Below are 10,354 nucleotides of genomic sequence, written 5' to 3' on the forward strand. Positions count from 1 at the left end.
TTTCCAAACTTCCACATCAAAATTAATAATGACCCAAGCTTAAAATGAAAAAGTGTCCAACATGAAAGTTGTTACTTTAGACCTAACCTTTCCAAAAAGTCCAAATTCATCCCATTTGGACATAGTATGAGTGACTTACGCATGGCTTAAAGTTGGATCCCTATTTGGCATAATTGAACTTCCATTTTCCATACACGAATGCATGGCTTGTTAGCATGACTTCGGCATTGCTTACACATGATTTTGGACCTGAATGAATCATTACATGGGCCTATTGATGACACTGAAATTCACCGTATTTTCGACTCCGATTTCGCATGCATTTTAGTTGTTTTATTGTTATTTTGTTATGTTTTTACTATGTTTTTCTTTGTTTTCAGGTTTTCAGTCTAATCGGAGCCCCGATAGAGAAAAGGAGTGAAAATGAGCTAAAAAGCCTAAAAATCAGAATTTTACACTTGTGGCTCCCACTGTGGCTGGCGCCATAGGTCCAGCCATGACGTGTCCCAATTCAACTTCTCCTTAACTGCCACATCTCCCACTATCTCCACTTGGGCGCCACAATTTACTCCTATGGCGGGCGCCATAATGTGGTGGCGTGCGCCACAAGAACAAAGATGTTTCCCTCCCAATTTCAAACTTAGGGGCATCCTTGTCATTTCCTTTATTTTCCTTGCCTATGAATAGAGATTTGATTTCATTTGTTTCTTCATCCAAACTTAGTTACAACTAGGCATATATCAGTATTGTGTAAAAGTGGTAATCGTTTTACATCGGAGTGTTGCCACAACTGTGTAATCGAGTCTGTAATCGAGTTTGGAGCACTTTGGAAGGAAGTTAATCTTGCCGCCATTTTTATTTCTGTTACGCACTTTATTCGACCCTCCGATTGGAGCAGGTTTTATTGCTTTACCTTTGTCTACTTTAATTTCCTGCACTCGTACTTTACTTTATTTATTTCCCGCACTGCCTTTACTTTGTTTACTCTCCCGCACTCGCACTTTACTTTATTTATTTCCCGCACTGCCTTTACTTTGTTTACTTTCCGCACTGCACTACTTTTATTTACTTCTTGCACCGCACTACTTTTATTTAATTTCCCGCACTCGCACTACTTTTATTTAAATTAAAATGCATCTTTACTTTACCATGTCTAGCTAAACCTATAAAGGTTAGAATGTAAGGATCGTAATTGAACCGATAATCCGTATAATTGTTCATAGAAACACTTAAGGGTTATTTTGACTTTCAACTTAAGTTTTCCACACTTAATTTTCGTTGGGTAAGATCGAAAGCCGTCCGACGTCTGTTTAAACTTAGTTGTTTTTAACCATTTCAAATACAGCGAAAGCGCTTTGTTTAGTTCATTAGGAGTTTTTAACTTAAAATGAAAAGTGATTTTAAAACTATTTTCGGACGTGTTTATAAGTTTAGAGTCTGGTTCGTGAGAACCTCTTTTGGTTAAGAAATCCAGGTCAAAATACTTTTCAACTTAGTCAAGACACTATATTTCTTAAAAATAGGTTTACTACTCTAACGCAATGCGCGCCTTTTTATAAGTGACAATAAGAGGGTTTGATTAGGGAGTACAACTCGGTTCTGAATACGCGAAAGCGACAGTTCCCATTAAATTGGTTCTTTTCAAAGTAGGAAACACTGCCCATAAGTAATTCTATTAGCAAGTACTTGGATTATTAATTGATTATGTGAATTACATTCGAACCTGTCTTTATCAATCGAATTTAATTTAATAATTTATTTTCATTGTGCACTCTTAAAAACCCTATTTAGATTACCTTAGATAAACACCATAACAATAGATAACGATAGATTGACACTTGGTCTCTGTGGATTCGACAATCTTTTATATTACTCTGACACGTTCGTATACTTGCGAAAAATAACGCATCAAGTTTTTGGCGCCGTTGTCGGGGACCAATTTCGTCAAATTTCGTACCCTGTTGTTATATCGTTTAGACTTAGGTTATTACCTATCGGTCAATGCGAAGGACTCGCAGCACCAGAAGCTTAGTATATTCTCTGGCGGAACCTAAACGTTACGCTCGCGCACGTTTATTTTTCCATAGAATTAGGAGAGCTATGGCCGAAGATCAAAACCAAAAACCTCTTAAGGACTTCGCCCAACCATCCAACGAAGAACCTAGTTCTAGTATAGTAAACCCAACCATCCCAGCTAATAATTTCGAATTCATTTCTTATAAACTGAGTCTCAAAGGAAACATAATATGAAATAGAAGAGAATCTATTCTCTTTCTCTGTCGTTTTTTTAATTATCTTGGAGATTTTGTAATGCTTACTCTAAAACTATTTGTTTACACGATAGTGATATTCTTTGTTTCTCTTTTCATCTTCGGATTCCTATCTAATGATCCGGGACGTAATCCTGGACGTGAAGAATAAGAAAATCTTTTTCTTTTCCTTACTTGTCCTGGATTTTGAAATATTTTTCGTTTTTCTATCTATTTTTCAAAAAGAACTAGTTAAAAATGAAAGAAACAGGGAATAATAATTAAAAAAAAAAAAAAATTCCATAAGTTCAAAAGAAAAAAATGCCAAATCAACTTAAACCCTTCCTGTTGAGAACCCAAACCAACATTTAAAAATCTTTCTCCAATTAGCAGACACTTTTAAACCAATGGAGCCTCTCCTGAGGCAATCCGTTTAAGATTATTCCCTTTCTCCCTCAGAGATAAAGCCCTATCATGGTTAGATTCCCTTCCACCCAATTCCATAACAACTTGGGAAAACCTTAGAAAAGTATTCCTTGCTAGATACTTTCCCCCAAGTAAGACCGCCGTTCTTCGAAACCACATAACCAAATTTACCCAGAACCAAGGAGAATCGTTGTTCGAAGCTTGGGAGAGATATAAAGAGCTGTTAAGAGCATGCCCACATCATGGTTTAGAAAATTGGTTAATCATTCAGACCTTCTATAATGGACTTCAATATAACACTAAGATGACCATCGACGCTACCGCAGGCGGCGCACTGATGAACAAACCTTACCCTGAAGCTAGTGCCCTCATCGAAGATATGGCTCAAAACCATCAATCATGGGGGGTTGAACGAGCGACAGTTGAGAAGAAGGAAGCCCAACGAGGAATACATGAGTTAAGCTCTATAGACATGATGCAAGCTAAAATGGACGAGTTAGCCCTCAAGGTCGAGCATATGTGTACAAACCCGAATACTGCAGCTGTAGTTTCGTCGGATTGTGAGATATGTGGAACCAAAGGACACCAATCTGCATAATGCAGTCTCTTAAACGAAACCAACTCTGAGCAAGTGAACTACACCCAAGGGAACCCATATTCGAATACCTACAACCCTGGATGGAGGAATCACCCGAACTTCTCCTATAAGAATAATAACCCTATCCAAAATACTACACCTCTGAGACAACCAGGTTACCAAGCCCCAAGACCAAATCAACCTATGCAACCTGTGCCACCAAAGCCGAGCCTTGAAAAAATTATGGAAAATTTTATCACTGCTCAAACCCAACAAAACAAAGAGTTCATGAACCCGAATATTCACGTTAATGAACTGATTACCCAGTTAGGAACCAAGGTTGACCAAATAGTTACTCACACTAAGATGCTTGAAACCCAGATCTCTCAGGTAGCCTTAAACCAAGCCCCCCAAACTACACCTGGAGGACAGTTCCCTGGACAACCTCAACAGAATCTGAGAGGACAAGCCAATGCCATTACCCTATGAAGTGGGACCGCTTATAATGATCCATTTGACTCAAGATTAAGTGAACCCAAAACTTCTAAGGAATATACCGAACCCACAGACGAAGTAAAGGAACCAGAGGAATCTGAAAAACAGGAAGTTCAAGAAAAAGGAGAAGAACCTAAAGACAAAACTTATGTACCACCCCCGCCATACAAACCATCGATACCATATCCATAAAGACTCAAACAAAGTCAGATCAATAACCAGTATCAGAAATTCATTAAGGTTATAGAAAAACTTCACGTAGAAATCCCTTTCACAGAAGCCATCACCCAAATACCTTCTTATGCAAAGTTTCTCAAAGACATCCTTACCAACAAACGTAGACTCGACGATCTGAAGCCCTTGGAATGCAATTCTATTTCTGAGAATAAGTTATCCAAAAAAGATAAAGATCCTGGAAATTTCTCCATTCCTTGTCTTTTGGGAAGTCATGTCATCGAAAAATCTTTTCTAGACTTAGGAGCTAGTGTGAGCTTATGCCTTTAGCAGTTTGTGAGAGGTTAAACTTAGGAGAAATAATGCCTACTAAGATGTCACTTCAATTAGCCGATAGATTTGTTAAGTATCCGATAGGAATATTAGAAGATGTCCCTGTTAGGATAGGTCAGTTATTTATCCCTACTGATTTTGTTGTAATGGACATCAAAGAGGGTAATGATATACCAATCCTTCTAGGTAGACCACTCTTATCAACTGCAAGAGCCATAATAGATGTCAAGAGAGGAAAGTTGACCTTTGAGATAGGTGACGAGAAGATAGAATTTATACTTTCAAAATTTCTTATGGCACCTGTGATGGGAGACGCATGTTATGCCATAGATATCATTGATGAATGCGTTAGGGAAATAGAACAAGAAGAAATCATAAAAACAATTAAGTTGCCATCAACTCTCATACTGGAAGATGATAACTTTAGGAAGCCCTACATCGATGATAACCTTTATGAATGTTTATCCCTTACCCCAGATCTTATGCCATGCCCTAAGAAACTAACTTTAGAACTTAAGGAACTGCCTAAGAACCTGAGATATGAGTTCCTCGATGAAGAGATGAACCGTCCAGTTATAGTCAGTGCTACCTTGAACCAAGAGGAAACATACCAACTCTTAGATGTTTTACAAAGATATCCCACAGCCTTAGGATATAATATCTCTGATCTGAAAGGTATAAGCCCATCCATATGCATGCATCAGATTTCGCTCGAAGAAGATTCAAAGCCCTCCAGAGAACATCAGAGAAGAATAAACCCTATAGTGAGTGATGTTGTTAAAAAGGAAGTTCTTAAGTTACTTGAGGCAGGTATAATCTATCAGATCTCGGATAGTAAGTGGGTGAGTCTTGTGCATGTAGTACCTAAAAAGGGAGGCATCACAGTAGTGCAAAACGATAAAGGCGAACATGTAGCAAAACGGATAGAAGGAGGATAGCGGATGTGCATAGATTATAGAAGGTTAAATAAAGCAACCAGGAAGGATCATTTCCCTTTACCATTTATAGACCAGATGTTGGAGCATCTAGCCAGACACTCCTACTTCTTCTATCTAGATGGATACTCAGGATTCTTCCAAATACCTATCCACCCCGAAGATTAAGAGAAAACTACCTTTACATGCTCTTATGGAACTTTTGCCTACAGACAAATGCCATTCGGCCTCTATAATGCCCCAGCTACTTTCCAACGTTGCATGATGTCAATCTTTGCAGATTACCTAGATGGTATCATGGAAGTATTTATGGATGATTTCTCGGTTTGCGGATTTGATTTCAAAAATTGTCTTGCTAACCTTGAGAAAATCCTGGAGAGATGCGTGGAGGTGAACCTTGTGCTAAACAAGGAAAAGTGTCACCGAAGGGGTTATTTTAGGACATATAGTTTCCGAAAAAAGTATTGAGGTAGATAGAGCTAAGATAGAAGTCATAGAGAATTTAAAACCACCCAAAACTATCAGAGAAATCCGAAGTTTCCTTGGACACGCTGGATTCTACCGGAGTTTTATCAAAGACTTCTCTAAAATAACTAAACCTTTAACTGGCCTTTTAATAAAAGATGCTGAATTCATTTTCGATGAAAAATGTAATGAAGCATTTAATCTTTTAAACCAAGCGTTGATCTCAGCACCCATCATGCAACCCCCTGATTGGTCAGAACCTTTTGAGATAATGTGCGACGCTAGTGATTTTGCCGTTGGAGCCGTTCTAGGACAAAGGAAAGATAAAAAATTACATGTGATTTATTATGCCAGTAGAACCCTAGACGCCACCCAACTTAACTATGCAACAACTAAAAAGGAACTACTAGCTGTAGTTTTTGCTATAGACAAATTTAGATCTCATCTAGTAGGAGCCAAAATTATAGTTTACACCGATCATGCTGCCATTCGTTACCTATTAAGTAAAAAAGATGCGAAGCCCAGGTTACTTCGAGGGATTCTGTTACTACAAGAGTTTGATTTAGATATCCGTGATAAAAAAGGCACTGAAAATGTAGTAGCTGATCACCTTTCTAGGCTAGAACACCTAAAACCAGACTTCGTACCCATAAATGATGATTTTACCTATGATAGACTGATAGCTAAACTAGAAGCCATTGAAGACGATAGCCTAGGCCCTCATGAGCACTTCCAAAAATCCTTAGTTGTAAGTAACGTACCATGGTATGCAGACTTTGTTAATTACCTAGGTGCTGATATCATACCCCCTAATCTTGACTACCACCGGAAGAAGAAGTTCTTTAACGATGTGAGAAACTTTTATTGGGACAAACTGCTCCTTTTCAAAAGGGGTAAAGACGACATTTTTTACCGTTGCATTCCAGAAGAGGAGGTAAAAAGTATAATTGAGCATTGTCACTTTGCACCCTATGGTGGACATGCGAGCACCTCTAAGACATACGCTAAAATTCTTCAAGCTGGCCTATTCTGGCCTACCATGTGGCGCGATGTCCATGCTTGCATTGTCAAATGTGATAGATGCCAACGCACGGGAAACATTTCAAGACGTGACGAAATGCCTCTAAGAAACATTCAAGAAGTAGAACTCTTCGACGTTTGGGGTATAGATTTCATGGCACCTTTCCCACCATCCTTAGGAAACAAGTATATCTTAGTAGTTGTGGACTACGTGTCTAAGTGGATTAAAGCTATAGCTGCACCCACAAACGACACTAGAGTGGTGATCAAGTTATTTAAAAACCACGTATTCCCCAGATTTGGAACACCCCGTTTAGTCATAAGCGATGGAGGATCGCACTTCATATCGAGAATATTTGATAAACTTTTAAGCAAATTTGGAGTTAGGCATAGAGTAACAACACCATACCACCCACAAACTAGTGGCCAAGTAGAAGTATCCAATATGGAGATAAAATAAATTCTAGAAAAAACTGTTTCTATATCTAGAAGAGACTGGTCTCAGAAGCTCCAAGAAGCATTATGGGCCTACATAATCGCTTTCAAAACCCCTATAGGAACAACTCCCTACCAATTAGTTTATGGAAAATCCTATCATTTACCTTTTGAATTAGAGCATAAGGCCTATTGGGCCATTAAAACTTTGAATTTGGATTACCTGACCGCTGGTGAAAAACGTATCCTTGACATCCACGAACTGGAAGAACTTAGACAATCTGCCTACGAGAATGCCAAAATATACAAAGAGAGAACAAAAGCTTGGCATGACAAAAGAATTGTGAAAAAAGATTTCAATATAGGTGACCCTGTTCTCCTGTTCAACTCTAGGTTATGACTTTTCCTTGGGAAGTTGCGTTCAAGATGGATTGACCCTTTCAAAGTATCTAAGATTCTGAGATTCAGAGTTATAGAAATCAAGAACGAAACCTGTAGTCCATTCATTGTGAATGGGCAAAGACTGAAGCTCTACGAAGGAGGAGACATTCTGACAGACTACTCCAGCCACACTCTGATAGATCCACCAATTCCTACGACAGATGTATAAGTTCCGATCGTCAAGCTAACGACGTTAAACAAGCGCTGCTTGGGAGGCAACCCACGGTTTTCTTATCTTGTTTTACTTTTTTGCATTTATTTACTTTATTTTATTTTTAATCATAGTTTCGTCAGAACTAAATATCATTTGCAATGTTTGTGTTTTCAGGATCCTTTTCCCTAACCTTTGCAGGATGCAGAACTTTGATGACATGCACATGGCTTTCAGAGATGACGCCTAGAGGGAGCGTTACATAGTTCTCTACCAGCGCCCTATGGCACCTACACGCTATCCGGACCAGGATTGCATGGAAGCCCTAGGCATTGAGCCGAGCATCATATTCCACTGCCACCAACTCCAATGGGATGAATTCGCTGATGACCTGAGCAACACCTATTGGAACTTGACTTTGGAGTTCCTCAACTCGTTTGATTATGATCCTTACTCAGGACCAGATGGATATGCTGTTTTCAGACTATTCGGGACTGAGTACTCTTTCAGCCAGAAGGACTTCGGTGACTTATTAGGTTTTCAGACTACCCCCGACGCTATCCCTGAGACGCTGATGGGATACTTTCTGAGTAAGGAAGTGGAGAAATTCTTGAGCGATATCTCTGGTGGAGGGAGTCAGGATCCTTCCACTCAGTTGTCCCAGGTTATCCACAACCCTTCTATGAGGTACTTCCAGATGATACTCGCGCACTCCTTTCTTGGAAGACCAGATAATGAGACTCTGCTGAGTGAGGAGGAGATATTTTGGTTATTTTGTGCATCCCAGTCACGCCCTGTGGCATGTGGGAACTTTCTGCTGTCTGGCCTTAGTAGTGTTGCCAGATCATCCGAAAGAGTTATTCATGTAGGAGGGATTATCACGCAGATTGCCATTGCCTTAGGTCTACCCCGCAAGCTGCTCCATCTCAAGACTTTCTGTGGCTATACTACTATGGATATTGATTTCTGCTTGACCATAAGATTGATGAGGAGATCCTCCTTCAATCCCAGACAGTTCAGATTGTTGATTGATAGCGAGACGATACACTACTTTACACTGCCAGATCCGATGATGACCAGCATTCATGACCCAGCTAACTGGAGTTATGCTTTGGTGGGTCATGGAGAGACTATCGAGGAGCCTAGATCCCCTCCTGTTGCTGATTATACTCCTACGTCGCTTTCACCCAGGATTACTGTGCTCTCTAATAATTTATCTTTGTAGACCCCATATATCTGCACGTAGATTGCTGAGTGTCGCAGAGAGACTACCGAGCTTAGGCAGGAGGTGGCTGACCTTACTTTACAGTTGGCGGTATCCGATCTTACACATGCTACTGAGGCTGATTGTTTGTACCAAGAGATAGCAGAGCTTCGTCAGGAGATAGTCGTACTTCGTGGATCCAGTCAGGCAGAGGAGCCCCCTGCTATTTGAGTTTACCATCTCGTTTGTTTTCTCTTCTTATTTATGCTTATTTTATTTTTCGCATTTCCCAGACTTATTTTATATTATCGCATTTGGTATATTTTCTAATTATGTTAGCACATTCATATTTCCATATATATATATATATATATATATATATATATATATATATATATATATATATATATTATGTGTGTTTATTTCCTTTATATTTATATTATAGTCTAATAGTATTATTTATTTATTTATTTGTTTGTTTGTTTAATGTTTAAATTTTATTTTCATATATTGTGCAAGCTTTATTCTATTAGGAAAAAGAATGAAAATGCTATCCGGACCCCAGACCAAAAAGAGCATGGAGAAGCCCATACCAAATGAGTCAAAATTCAGCCCAACTCAAATTGCTCTTGTGGCGCCCGCCACGACGTCTGATATACTCGGGGCAGATTCACATAATCCACCATTTTTGGTCCTTCAAACTTCCAAAACCCATTTTTTCCTCTTCCAAAAACTCCCTTGAACCCCATAAAATCTCCTACATTTCTGACCTTCCCACCATACAATTTACCTTTCCAACTTCCATTTTTAATTTTCATCCATCAATATCCATAAAAATCCCACCTTTACCATCCTATTTATACAAACCCATCTTCATTTTCTTCATCACATTCCAAGAGCAAAACAATGGAGTTCAACGGATATATTCTTCGCGGAGGGAAACCTGGGGATAGGCAGAGAAAATTTATTGAAAGGCTGCAAAATCGGGAAATTCTCCCGACAAGGTACGTGGATGATAACTGTCTTTATACTTTGGGTATCTACCATAATGTTTCTCATTTGTTAGATTTTTTAGGCTTGCACACTATCTTTTCAAATAGAGAGCCTACCTTTGAGCGACTGACAATCGAGTTTTTAAGTTCTTTAATTTATATTGTCAGTCCTAACACTGCTAGTACAGTTGGTACTGTTCGATTTCGAATGTTTGTTGTTGAGTATGAGTTTAGTACCGACGAACTAGCAGGTCTGTTAGGAATTCCTCATGGGGAAGGTGCTATTTGTGAGGCCCTTTTGGATTCAGATTGGTCGATCGAGGTGTTTTCCTTTTGGCAGAGATTGTCTAATACTTCAATAAATTCTTTTGAAGGAATTCTTGCCTCGACCATCCATAACCCGCCCATCAGAGTTTTTAGATATCTGTTGGCATGCATTATTTTTGGCCGAGAGAAT

The 10,354-nt window shown here is 39.1% G+C and overlaps 1 non-coding gene across 1 annotated transcript; it reads right to left on the reverse strand.

Annotated features, from left to right (window-relative positions):
- Positions 1-2,817: 2,817 nt before the first annotated feature.
- Positions 2,818-2,924, reverse strand: LOC127133696 (small nucleolar RNA R71). Its single transcript, XR_007807646.1, has one exon. It is a non-coding gene; the product is annotated as a small nucleolar RNA R71 (small nucleolar RNA).
- Between the last annotated feature and the right edge of the window lie 7,430 nt (positions 2,925-10,354).

This window comes from Lathyrus oleraceus, chromosome 3 (genome assembly GCF_024323335.1).
Source record: "Lathyrus oleraceus cultivar Zhongwan6 chromosome 3, CAAS_Psat_ZW6_1.0, whole genome shotgun sequence".
In the NCBI taxonomy this organism is placed as follows: Eukaryota; Viridiplantae; Streptophyta; class Magnoliopsida; order Fabales; family Fabaceae; genus Lathyrus; species Lathyrus oleraceus.